At 41.4% G+C, this 13,138-nt stretch overlaps 1 long non-coding RNA gene across 1 annotated transcript in view; it reads right to left on the bottom strand.

The window, feature by feature from the left end:
• Positions 1-13,138, bottom strand: part of LOC137204966 (uncharacterized) — a 91,028-nt gene that overhangs the window by 55,556 nt on the left and 22,334 nt on the right. Inside the window, exon 2 of the long non-coding RNA XR_010933931.1 lies at positions 12,773-12,893. This is a non-coding gene — a long non-coding RNA (uncharacterized lncRNA). The remainder of the gene's footprint in view (positions 1-12,772; positions 12,894-13,138) is intronic.

Here is a 13,138-nt window from a genome sequence, read left to right as displayed (position 1 = left end):
ACTCTACAAGGGCAAGAGCTTCTCCGTTTTCATCAGTGTGTATTTCCAGCACATGAAAGGCACTCAATAAGTCATTTCTTGAATGAATGAATGAATGAATATTCTTTTCCAGTAGACCTGAGAAGGTTGCTTTCTGCACTGACTCTAAAGCACTGTGATGTCCTTTGGTCCCATGGTCAACGGGTAGATTCTGTTGGAATGTATTGCTTTACAAATGTTTAACTATCAGCTTATTTATCTACCTACTCTGAAAATGAGATTCTAAACGATAATAAAAAATGGCTTTGGAATGTGCCCTAAGCCTACGGTGCACATGGTACAGAATGTTCTCAGAAGCAACAGGACTCATGAATAATGAGGCAGCCACTTCCCTGACTTTATGGCCTTGCCTGCCTGCTGTTCTCGCCCACAAACCTTTGCCTATATACTAAATCTCGGCCGCCACATGTGCTCCACAGTTTCTACCCAGCTCCATGCTTAGAGCCCTGCTATTTTATGGAAAGAATGTAATTAACACCACCTACCGCAAACTTTGCTCCCGGCAGAGCCTCTGACCAAAGCAGCATTATTCCATTCAGGCTGTGAATGCTAGACTGCTCCAGACGGCAAAGCTGAATCAACAGACCCTGGCAGGAAGGCTGGGTTTATTTCACAGCAGGTAGGAATGTGCAGTTGCAGCACAAACAGAAAATTTCTTTGACCTTCCCTGAATTATGTGAGCATTTGCCATGCTTAATAAAATCAGGATCTATTAGCCTATTTGCTCCACACACAAAATTTTTTGACCGGCAAATTTACATGTAGCTTTACCCATACGAATCAGTGTCATTTATACACACACAAACATTCTCTCAATACATACTCATTATAAAAAGTTCAAATAATGTAAAAGTGTATAGAATAATATATAGGGTCCTTTATCCCATCCCACTCCCCTCCCTCAGCGGTATATTTTGAACATTTTAAAGTATAATATTTCTCCGTTAACATTTTAGAATATATTGTTCTGACACTCTTTCTGCCTTTAAAAACATGTATTCAAAAACAATTATAAAAAGCACTTATAAAAACCTTTATTGACTTTAAAATGTGTATGTGCTCACATATTAACATTTCTGAAACTGAGCTGACTTACACTTGATAGCTTCTTAGATTTAATGAAACACACAGTTTTTTCAGTTTTCAATTAAATGGTTCATGTTCGATGTATTGTTTTGAAACGTATTTTTCAAGAGAACCAAATAATTTCTTGACACAATATTTACCACTCTTACTGCATTTATATCCATATCACTGTTCGCTATTTTCAAGCTCTCGTGTCTTCAAATTGCTTCTAAATTTACTCCTGACCCCTCACACAGTGCCGTAAGCATAAGGGTCCAAGTCCTTTATAAAATTTGTTTGGGGATGAGATAAAGAATTTGGATCATACTCTTGGGAGCACCCTTGTTACCTGTAGCTAATATGCGTACAAAAATCTCTCCTCGGGCTTCCCTGGTGGTGCAGTGGTTGAGAGTCCGCCTGCCAATGCAGGGGACGCGGGTTCGTGCCCCGGTCCGGGAAGATCCCACATGCCGCGGAGCGGCTAGGCCCGTGAGCCATGGCCGCTGAGCCTGCGCGTCCGGAGCCTGTGTTCCGCAACGGGAGAGGCCACGACAGTGAGAGGCCCGCGTACCGCAAAAAAAAAAAAAGAAAAAGAAAAAAAAAAAATCTTTCCTCATGCTGAGGGCAATCAGTGTGTCATTTGACTTACACACTGGTTTATTTATATTTTCTTTAAGCTGTGTATTTGGGAATGGTCCACCACGTCACACGTACATAACCTATCTGAGAATTGTGGGTTTTGCAACATCTCACCATTTTCTCATGATAGGAAATGGGGAAGTAAGGCATTTGCTAACTCCACTTCTGCTTTTGTCCACAATAGCTAGCAAGTAACACTTTCCTTCCCATCCCATCCCCCAATTCATGAGCGGCCTTAGACTCTCTGAAGACGGCCCAGGGGCTGAGCAGGGCTGGGGTGAACTCACGGAGACCACAGTCACGTTGAGTAAGAGTGTAGAGAACGGGAGGACGCCGTCGTGCACTTGGACTGGCTCCAGCTCAAAATCAGCCTCCGAGAAGCAGGTTAGCTCTGGTCCTCTCAAGAGGGAGGTCCCAAAGGTTCAGATGAGGTTGGAACTCCTCAGGGACTCCTCGGTGCAGCATGGAACTAGATGCCTGGGGCCTGCCCTACATCTTGGTACTCTTAGGACTGAAGCCTAGACTTATTCCACCTCTGACATAGGAGGAGTATTGAGTGAGTGCCAAATGTTGCCCAGAATATGGAATTCTGCAGCTCAAAACTGATCCCTCAGCAAAAACAGCATCTCACCCTTTTGACACAGTAAGGCATTTACAATAGCCGCAGAGTAACTACTCTAATGGTCCAAAAGGACAAATGGGAACTTGGATTTTGAACCTGTGAGACCAGTCAGCATTCTCTCCATTTACCTTCATAGGAAGGAGGCCCTGCAGCGGCTTTTGACCCAATGGCCTGATCTCCAACTGTCATATAGCCAATCAGAACCATGAATCTGCCACAAATACCCTAGGTGCCATCTACCTCCAAAGAGACCCCAACTTGATTCACCCCTCGCCATCCCTCTGCTACCTCCCAAATCCAAGCTGTCATCATCTCTCACCTAGGTTATTGCAAGAGTCCCCCGAAAGCTTCCTTGCTTCTGCTATTATTTTCCACCAATCTATCTCCATATATAAACCAGTGTAATCTTTGAAAACATCAATTTCCTACATCACCTCCACCATACTCCATTGAAGAGCCTGTGCTCTTCTACTGCACTTAGAATAAAACCTAAAGTCCTCGATCTGAACAAGTCTCCATGCACTGACCTCCCCAGCATCTCCTCTTACACGTGATATTCCAGACACCAAACTAGAACATGCAGAGTTCTTTCCTGTTGCAGTAGCTGTTGCCTCTGCCTAGAAAACATTCACTGCTCTTCTGAGCATAACCTAGTCCCTCTCATCTCAAACTCTCCACTATAACATCCCCTGCTCAGCACAGCCGTCCCTGGGCACCTGCCTCAAGCCCCCTCTCCCATCACTCTGCCATATCGCCCCATTTATTTTCTCCTTTAAGGCCTCTTATTATGCTCTGTAATTATCCTATATGTTTACTTCTGTCTTCCTGTATGAAAATTTAAACTTCTGAGAATGTTGTTAGTTTCTCCTTCACATCCCCTTTTTCTAATCTAGAATATTTCCTGAACAATTCTGAAAATTAATTAAAATTCATTGGGAAGTGCTGCATACCATTCAAACCCACCAGCCCAGGGTTGCCTGTGTCAGGATGTGGGGAAAGGTTGAGTGAAAACGGGATAAAGCAGCTGATCACAACCCTGGTGCCCATCAGCGTCAGAAATCTGCAAGTACCCTCTGACCTGCCAAATCACAGTCTTCAGGGGCAGAGTGTGAACATCCTTGATTAGGAAGTCCCATGGGTGATTCTGCTTTATCTTTGTCTCAGCATGATCAGAAAGAGCCTTTCCTTTGCCTCCGGAGTCACCAGGGCTCACAGTGGACTGTCACGGGGTTGATAACACGTGGTCAGAGCAATGCTTCAACCATCCTGTCTTAGGAGAAACAGTGAACTTTGAGGTGCCCTGACGGGTGAGGGCAGAGCTCTCAGAAGTGATGTTTCGCCACAACTCAACCTTCCAGGGAAGCATCTGAGGCAACTCAGATCAAAGGGCTTTTGCAGGGGGTGTATGTGAGCAGTATAGGTGTGTGTGTCTGTGTGTGTGTTTAAAATAGCTCTTTTTACAAAAGTAAAATATTGTAGAAAATTTGGAAAATACAGAAAAAATATAAAGGAAACATTTTAGTACCAAAAAAGAAAATCACCATAGCCACTAATACTTATACTGAGTGCTTACAATCTGTCAGGCATTTTCCTATATGCTTCACAGGTATTTATTTATTTAACTCTCACAACAAACCAATGAGGTGTTTTCCTCACCCATTTTACAGATGAGAAAACTGAGGCACAGGGAGGTTAGAAAATTGGCCCCAAAACATACAATCCTAGGATTTTAATTTAGCAATTTTCCTCCAGAACTCACCTTCTTAACTACTCTGCAATAAATCTCTGTGTGGTTGTGTATATTTATATCTGTACAAACATACACACACGTTTATATATGTAATGGGGCAAAAAAATGGTTTAAATATTAACAGCCTTTCCTCATCTTTCTATAGAGGGAGAAAGCTCATTTTTAGTTACCTTCCAGATCTCTGAAAAATAAATACAATTTTTTAGATTCACTTCTTCCAGTTAAGGTACTGATGATCTTCCTGTTGCCAGAAGCTGCATTTCCTTACTTGTTAAATCATGATTAGGTGTGTAATTTTATCAAATGTTTGTTCTACGACTGTAAAAGTAACCATGTTCCTCTCTCCCCTCCCACTCCCCCTTAACCTGCTAACTAAGTTGGCTCCAGATTTGTTAGCTTGGCTGTGACTTTTTTCTAATCGATGGCTACATTTTGGTAGCTGGTATTTTGTTTCAGAATATTGCCTCTATGTTTAATAATTTCTTTTAACAAGTTTCTTTTCTCATACCATTCTTGTCTGGTTTTGGTATCAAGGTTGTAATGGACTTAAAAAATGAGTTGAGGAGTGCTTCATCTTTTTCTCTTCTCTGAAAGAGTTTACGTTTGGAATTACTAACACCTTGAACTCATCAATGAAAATACTCTGGGCCTAGGATTTTGCTCACAGAAAGATTTTAAATTTTTATTCAATTCCTTTCATGGTGATAGCACATGTCAGGTTTTATTTTATTTGAGTCAGTTCTGATCATTTTTATTTTCCTAGGAACACATCTATTTCTTATAAGTTTTTAAATTTGGGGGCATAAACTTGTCTTCTCTCACTTATCTAATCGTGTAATGTTACGTGTATAGTAACGTTCTTTTCTTTTTTTTTTCCTTGACAAAGCCTGACAGAAGTTGCCATTTTTATTACTCTTTTAAAAGCAGACTTTTTTGATATTCTCATTTGTATCTTTGATTTCTGTTTCATTTATTTCTGTCTCTTCAACTTTCTTTGGGTTATTAAGTGAGTTTGTTCTTCCCTCTGATTTCTTAAATTGGATGCTTAGCTCAATTTGTTTTTTGTTTTTGCATTTCTCTTTTGTTAAAATAAGCATTTAAGGCTACAAATTTATCTCTCAGCATTCTTACTACATCCCACAAGTTTTGACATATAGTATTTTATTTATTATTCATTTCTAAGAATTGCCTAATTTCTATTAATTAATTCTTCCTTGACTGGTTTAGAAGTGTGTTTTAAAATTTCTGAGTGTATAGAACATTTTCAGTGATCTTTTTATTGCATTATAGTAAGAAAATGTGATAGGTATATTACAAATCTTTCCAAAAAAATTGAGATCTTTAAGGCCAAATGTATCCAGTTGACTTCCAAAAATGTCCCATGTGTGTTTAAAAACTGTAAGTTTCATGCCAATAACCCCACAAAAGTCAACTTCTATACCCCTGTACATGTTTTACTGGCCTTCAAGGAATTCCCATATTTTCTTACCAGTAAAAATTGCATTAAAGTAACATTTTAAAAAATATACTTTATCCAAAAATTTAACATATGCTGGACTAAGAAGGAATCCTGTTTTTGAAAATGGAAAAGTTTTATAAATTTAAGATGAATTATTTTCTCTCTCCATCCGTCAATTTGACCTTGATTGTAGCACGGATTATGTTGTGTTATGATAAGATATTCAGAAGTCTGTCTCCCTCTTTTGATGTTAACAGCTTGGGGAAAATGCCTATGTCATACTCACTTTGTAAGCCCTCACTTGCCTGAAACATAGTGTTTTATTAATAGATTTCTCTTAAATCCATGAAATGTACTAATAGTAACCTTCCCTGCCAAATGGGTACATACTACTTGCTCTCTTTATTACAGAGATGATTTAGTTCCCCTGAAACTGACTTCTCTTTCAGCCTCACTGAACTTGGCGTAACTGAGTGCACACTCCATAGAACCGAAATCCAAAAACCCTGAGTACTTGTCCCCATTAATTCAATATGTAATCTATGTGTAGTGCTGTGTTCTTAGTCAGCCACTGATATGCTGTTTGCCATTTTATCTTCTTGTTGGAGTTTTCATTACTCTTGTTTCACCAATAATACAGGAATGTTGAAGGGTGAGAGTGGTCCAAATAAGAGCTAAGGATCCATAACCCAACAGTCAGGAGAAATATGGGGTATTTTTTTACAGCAAACTGTGTTACACTTTAAAATTTTATTAAACAATTATAAAAGCCTATGAACCTAGTAATGAAAGCCATGAAATAGAACATTCATGTCTATTATAAGAGAGGATTCAGTGAATGAATAAAATACTCGTGTTTAATAACTTGCCTTGCACTCTCCAGTGTAGATGAACTAGAATTATATAGGGAGAGAGATTAGATTGATAGGTATTTTTAAAGTGTCAGCTTTTCAGTTGGTTTCAGACTAGGATTTAAAAATTAGTGTTTGAGAAGATTAAAAAGTTCTTATTTAGGGTAACTGAGACGAAGTGATTTATACCAAGAAAGAGAGAGAGAAAGAGTGAGAGAAACAGAGAGGGAGAGACAGAGACAGAGAGAGAACCATAAGCCTGCATCTCATCAGAAAGCTACATTAGGGGCTTCCCTGGTGGCGCAGTAGTTGACAGTCCGCCTGCCGATGCAGGGGACACGGGTTCGTGCCCCGGTCCGGGAAGATCCCACATGCTGCGGAGCGGCTGGGCCCGTGAGTCATGGCCACTGAGCCTGCGCATCCGGAGCCTGTGCTCCGCAACGGGAGAGGCCACAACAGTGTGAGGCCCGCGTACCGCAAAAAAAAAAAAAGAAAGAAAGAAAGAAAGAAAGCTACATTAATCTCATGTTCATAAAACTATGTAAAATGAACATCCCCAAAAGTAACCTCAAAAGTTGGGGGAGGGAGAACCAATGTATTTAATTTATGTTGGATGAATGAATTTGGATTTTTTTTCTCTGTAGATATTCACAGAAGTATTATTGTATTAATTTTCCAGCAATTTTTATTCCATTTTACAACAGAGACGCTGCTTTCTGCCCACGATTTTAAGGCCAAGACAGCTGAAAAGGACTTTGGATTGTACCTTTTTGTATTAGTCTTGATTTTTCTTTAAATTCTATTTTCAGGCTGACTTCACATGATGAGAATAGCATGAAATATATGGGTTTGGTTTACATATCTTATAGGAAATTGTCTCCCTCGGACAATTCTGGAGGGAGGGGGAATTCACCTTCCTTGAATTCCAAAAAACTTGATCACAGTAGGAAAGCCGTTTGACAGTTTTTCTTCTAAGCACAAGTGCACGTTAAACTAGATTTCCAAATATATCCATTAAAAGGAAAAAAATTCTACCTCCCACAAAGAGTTTGCCTCGTCCTCTGGCCCTGGCTGACGGCAGGCGTTATTCATCCTTTCTAAATTAGCCAGTGCTCACATCTCCTCCATCTGCGTGGGTGGTGGTGGACTCAAGCGCTTGTTATCATTGCCTCTGATCATTGGATGGACAAACCTGAGTTTGTGTTTTCCTGACACTATCCTTACTTCTTCCTGCCCATTAATCACGCAGGCTCAACAAAGCCCAGGGAATGATCACCCCAGGCTGTAAGAGGGCTGCACCCCTGGGAAGCAGAGGTTTTGATCAGAGTGCCTCTCCATGATCTTCTGAACTCATCTGGGGAGATTTCTTACTTTACTCCAAAAGAAGGTTTCTTTTGTTCTTCTTTATTTTTTTAGTTTTTTAGCCACGCAGCACAGTATGCAGGATCTTAGTTCCCTGATCACCAGAGATGGAACCCATGTCCCCTGCAGTGGAAGCACAGTCTTAACCACTGGACCACCAGGGAAGTCCCCAAAAGAAGGTTTTCATTGTCATAGGTTATCCATAGCAACTAATTACACCACGATAGCTGCTATTATTATTACTATACATTTAGAAAAGTCAAGACACACACGATATATTAAAAATGTATCCTCGAACTTGATTCCCTTTCCACTGCACCTGTTATTCTTTGTTATGCAAAATGTTATTAGTGCACATAGGCAATCATCAAAATATTTACACAGGGCAATGAAAACATGCTTAGAATGTAATAGTCTGCAAAACCCTGATTGCCTGATAACAGTTATTCCAGACTGCTACAATACATTACTTCAATCTCTAGACCACCCAGATAGAATGCTGAGGTATATTCCTTTAAATGATTAAAGATAACTGGAGTTACAAGCACAAAGATCTTAAAAACAGCAAGTCATCATTGCCAGGCTTTCTGACTTGACTCAGAAACACGTTATGTTTTCATAGTGGCCTTAAATAAAAGGTCTTAACTTGATGGTGGTTTTAAAATATAACACATTTAATTTGATGAAACACATCTATTGGGTTGGTAGTGTTTTCATTAGATGTTTATTGTTTTATATATATATATATATATAGTTCTTCAATGATATAAGAAGGAAAAGAAAACATGCTAGAAGGTAAATGTCATGGGCAGTATTATACAGCATAAGGAATATCATCAATAATACTGTAATAATTTTGATGGGGACAGATGGTTATTAGACATTGTAGAGATCATTTTTTTGTGTATGTAACGTCAAATCACTTGTGGTACACGTGTAACTAACATAATATTGTATGTTAACTATAATATAGTTCAATAAAAAATAAAACTGTGTAAAAAATTTTAAAAATTAATAAAGAAAAACATGCAATGCCTGTCTTCCCATGTTCCATTTCCACAGTTACTCATCCTTACACACATGCACATACCACACTGCCACACCTTGTAGACATATACATGTCTGTGTATGTGTACTAACATACAGTATATACGTAGATCGAGTTATTTGTTTTCACCAAGGTAAAATTATGATTTGCATATCATTCTGTAGTTACTCCCACTCCCTACAACATGGACATTTTTCTAAGTCAATACCTCAAACTTCTTCAGTTTTTAAATACTGAATAACATTGGATTGAATGAATACACCATTGTTTAACCATTTAAAATATTTTGTTTCCAATTTTTCCTATTGCAAACAACGCTGCAATGAGCCAACTCATTTTTTACGATGAATATACTTAGCTTAGGGGTACCCATATTCTTCGACTTTTCCTGTCCTAGATGGCAAATGTGAGTTTTTCAAGATCCCAGAGTTACTGTATTGATGCAAAGTGCTGGAAACCACTCTTTGAACTGCCACTGATGCAGTCAGGTCACAAATCAAACCAGGCTATCATTAGAAATCATACCTTCAGCTACTTCTATCTCCCCTACATGAACACAGGAAGTCTATATTCTGTGTGTTAAGCTTGTCCCTCTCAAAATTGTTATCACTTGTTTCCACTGTATGATAAAATATTTTCTCTTGCAAGGGAAATCAAAACAAAAGCTTTAAATCAAATAAAAGAATTGCTACATTCATTCCCTCATTAGATCTGTATTCAGGGTGTGGTGTAAGATCAGGAAATTAAGAACCCACCCAGCTAAGGTTACTGAATGATGGATTGGTTGGAAATTTCCAACAATGTAATGAATTTAGTCTAACAGTTTGAATGGTCCGCTTACAGACTGTAGTCAGGAAACATATATACAATGTAAACTGCCCAGCTCCTTAGAGAGAAATTAACATTGTTGGTAAAGACAAGTACTATTAAAATCACAGCACTTCTTCATTCCACCATTTCTGGTTTACAAAGGGAACAGTAGATCCCTAAAAGTTAAGGGGTTGGGAGAAACTTGATAAAAATATTTTTCATTTCTAATTCTATAGTCCATAAGTTTATTCCTAAGCAAGTACCACATAACTTTTACAAGCAGAGAAACCGAGATTGTGGTCTAATGGAATGAATCATTAGATGGGCCCATCAGCCCATCTCAGGTTCCCAGGTCTGTGCTCAATACCCAGTCATTGCCACTTCTCCTGCCATGAACAACACCACCAGGATAACGCATCCTTTCACAGCCATCACCCAAATCCAGTGCTGTCCCTTGCAGTCCTCAGAATGTGTTATTTTCCATATAGCAGGCTGGCTTTTATCTTGCTAAATGAGAGATATCCTATATACCCTCTAGCATTTTTTTTTCTACATCTTTTCTGCTGCGAAATTGAAAGATTTTCCTGAAATGATATCCCGCTGATACAACCTTGACTGCTCCTTCCCCTGGAGAGGAAACAACAACTCAGAGAATCAAGCCATAGTTTTCTTTTGTTTGCTTTTGTTTTTTGCTTTTGCGGTACGCGGGCCTCTCACCATTGTGGCCTCTCCTGTTGCGGAGCACAGGCTCTGGACACGCAGGCTCAGCAGCCATGGCTCACGGGCCCAGCCGCTCCACGGCATGTGGGATCTTCCCGGACTGGAGCACGAACCCGTGTCCCCGGCATCGGCAGGCGGACTCTCAACCACTGCAGTGAAATTAATCCAGCACTCTATATATCCTGTGTGGATTTTTGCAGGAAATATCTAATCCTAACTGACCCCATATTGTATCTGACCCAATCAATGCTTGCTTTTCAGAGAGGGGATAGCATTCTTTTGTCTGGGTGACTGGGTATTTAGGAGTGTGGCCTATGATAATATCCTGGGATATAACTGGTGGAGGGTAGGGATTGTGCTCTATGTACATTTTTAGTGATTAACTCATGAACGTTAAGACCATTAAACGAGGAGGAAGAACATTTTGCCGTTCCTTGCTTATTGCATTAAGTGTACTTACAGGCACCTTGGCCATCAGGACGATGTGAGGAGTTGATGAGCCACTTAGGAAAGGGAAGGGCTCGGTATCTTCTCTCCGACCATCTCCCTCCTCTCTGACCTTCAGTGCCTGCTTTTATTCAGACACTAGCTTTCTCTCGTTCGGACAACTGCAGCTGCTCCCCGAACTTCCCATCACGGTGCCCCCAGTGCCATCCTGCTGCCAGAATGATCTACCGGAATGATTTCTCCAGAACGAAACCCTGACCACGTGACTCCCTTGCTGAATTCCTTTTCTGTGGTCCCTCTGCACACTGGGAAACCTGGTGCTTCTTAAGGGGACACTCAGGCCCTTTCTCACCTGGCCCTGACACCCCTCCAGCCTCGTTATGCTAAGTGCTTGCAGTTCTGTCGCCACACCAAGCTGTTCTTCCTGCCTCCAGACCAACCCCCCGGGCCACCACCATCATCACCTTGTCACACCCTACACCCGATCACCCAAGCCACCTGATGGACTCGAGGATAATGCTTTGCCTTCCTGTCACACAGCTCCCGCCCCAGGTGGAATGACACTCCCAACTTTGCGTCCCCTGCGTACTCCCGTCGTGCACCTGTAACGTCCGTCTGTCCTGCTCAAAGGCACAGACTGAGTCTTGTTCACTCAGTGTGCACGGTCCCCAGCCCTGTGCCGGGAGCGTGGCGTGCACTGCTGGCGTGATTGCATGCTTCAGTGCCTGGCGGAGCTAGGATAGGAGCGCGGTCTCTTCCTTTTCTGGCATTCTCCCAGCCCAGCGTGGCTCCTCTGTCTTTGCCTCTGTTGCTGTTGGGGTGTCTGTGGTGGTGCTACAGATGCCCCAGCACTGCTGTCTGCACTGCCCCACTCGGCTGTACCAACGCGCTTGAGCTTGTGCTGTTCTTCTTAATCCTCTGGCATAGAGCTTCTCAACCTTGGACCCCTTAGCTCTGTTATTATCACCTGCATTGCTTTTCCAAAATACAGATGTCCAGGCCCCACCCCAGACCAGTTCATCAGAACTCTTGGGGGTAGAACTCAGGCATCAGCGTGCAGGGTTTTAAGCTCCCCACGGGATGCTAGTGCAGCCTGGATTGACTGCACTGTGGGCTTTCCCTGCTTCACTTAATGGCTCCAGGGAGCTATCATTTGGGGGGAGGGGGCGAAGAATCAGGATGACCCGTAGCACTACCCATGTGAGGAAGTGAAACACCAAAGCACTCCACAGTGAGTTCTGAGCAGACTCCAGAGAAAGTTTGGCTCAGAAGGTTTCCCGCCTCTGGGCTCCACTCAAAAGGGATGACCAGTGCGATCTCCAGATGGGGTTTGCTTTTGTCACAGCTTATAGCACATACTCTTGATGCCTGGCTACGGTGTGCAGATTTGAAAATATCCCCACACTTCAAATCACTGTTGACCCTCTTCTAAAGAGAGTAGTTGAATTCCCCAGACATTACTTCTTAAAGACTCTTCAGCATATGAGATGTGTTTGTTTGTTTACCATATAACATTGCATCCAGCCATTTCACAAACTAGAATTTATGGAACAATTCCCAGCAGCCCCGCTCGACACAACAATGAAAGAGTTAGTATTAGGAACACTAACACCTTGGCTGCCCTCCTCCTTACCTGTTTCTACCTCTCCACTCCCACCTCCACCTCCATCCACAGCCTCGGCCTGTGCAATCCATTCTGGGGCCGTGGCCATTGCAGGGTCCACCTGCTGACGGCGGCATCTGGTGTGCCTGTGAGATGAGCGTCACCATGGGTTTAGAAGAGAAATCAAATGCCTCTCTGATGTGTTCTCAGAGAGTGAAAGGACCGCTGCAACAATGTTGTTTCATTTACATTGTGAACACAAAAATGTCTCAAAACACAAAAAGTTTCCCACCGTGGCTCTGATCTCAGTTTCCTGAGTGCAGCCCTTCATAGAGAAACAAAATGAAATGGTCTTACCGAGCAGCTGGTAGTCCATAGTAGTCCATAGTAGTCCACAGTAGTCCATAGTAGTCCACAGGTGCAGAGGGGGAAACACACAATCTGGTCCCTGCTTCCCAAGGAATCACTGTTCAGTGAGCTGGAAAGAAAGACACACACACAACACTATTTCAAATCCGACTAAGATAGTAAGTATAGCAGAGGTTTAACAAAGTACAATAAACAACAGGGAAGAATGATTCATTTTGACTGGAAGAAAAATAGATTGATGTATTACTTCTATTTATATCCAAATATAGTTTCAGAACAAATAAAGATCTTTTAAAATAAGTTGTTTCTCTTGTCTTTATATATTCCTTTCCTTTGCTAACACGCTCACAAATA

This window comes from Pseudorca crassidens, chromosome 13, assembly GCF_039906515.1.
Source record: "Pseudorca crassidens isolate mPseCra1 chromosome 13, mPseCra1.hap1, whole genome shotgun sequence".
Classification (NCBI taxonomy): Eukaryota; Metazoa; Chordata; class Mammalia; order Artiodactyla; family Delphinidae; genus Pseudorca; species Pseudorca crassidens.
This window is presented reverse-complemented; position numbering and strand designations above follow the sequence as displayed.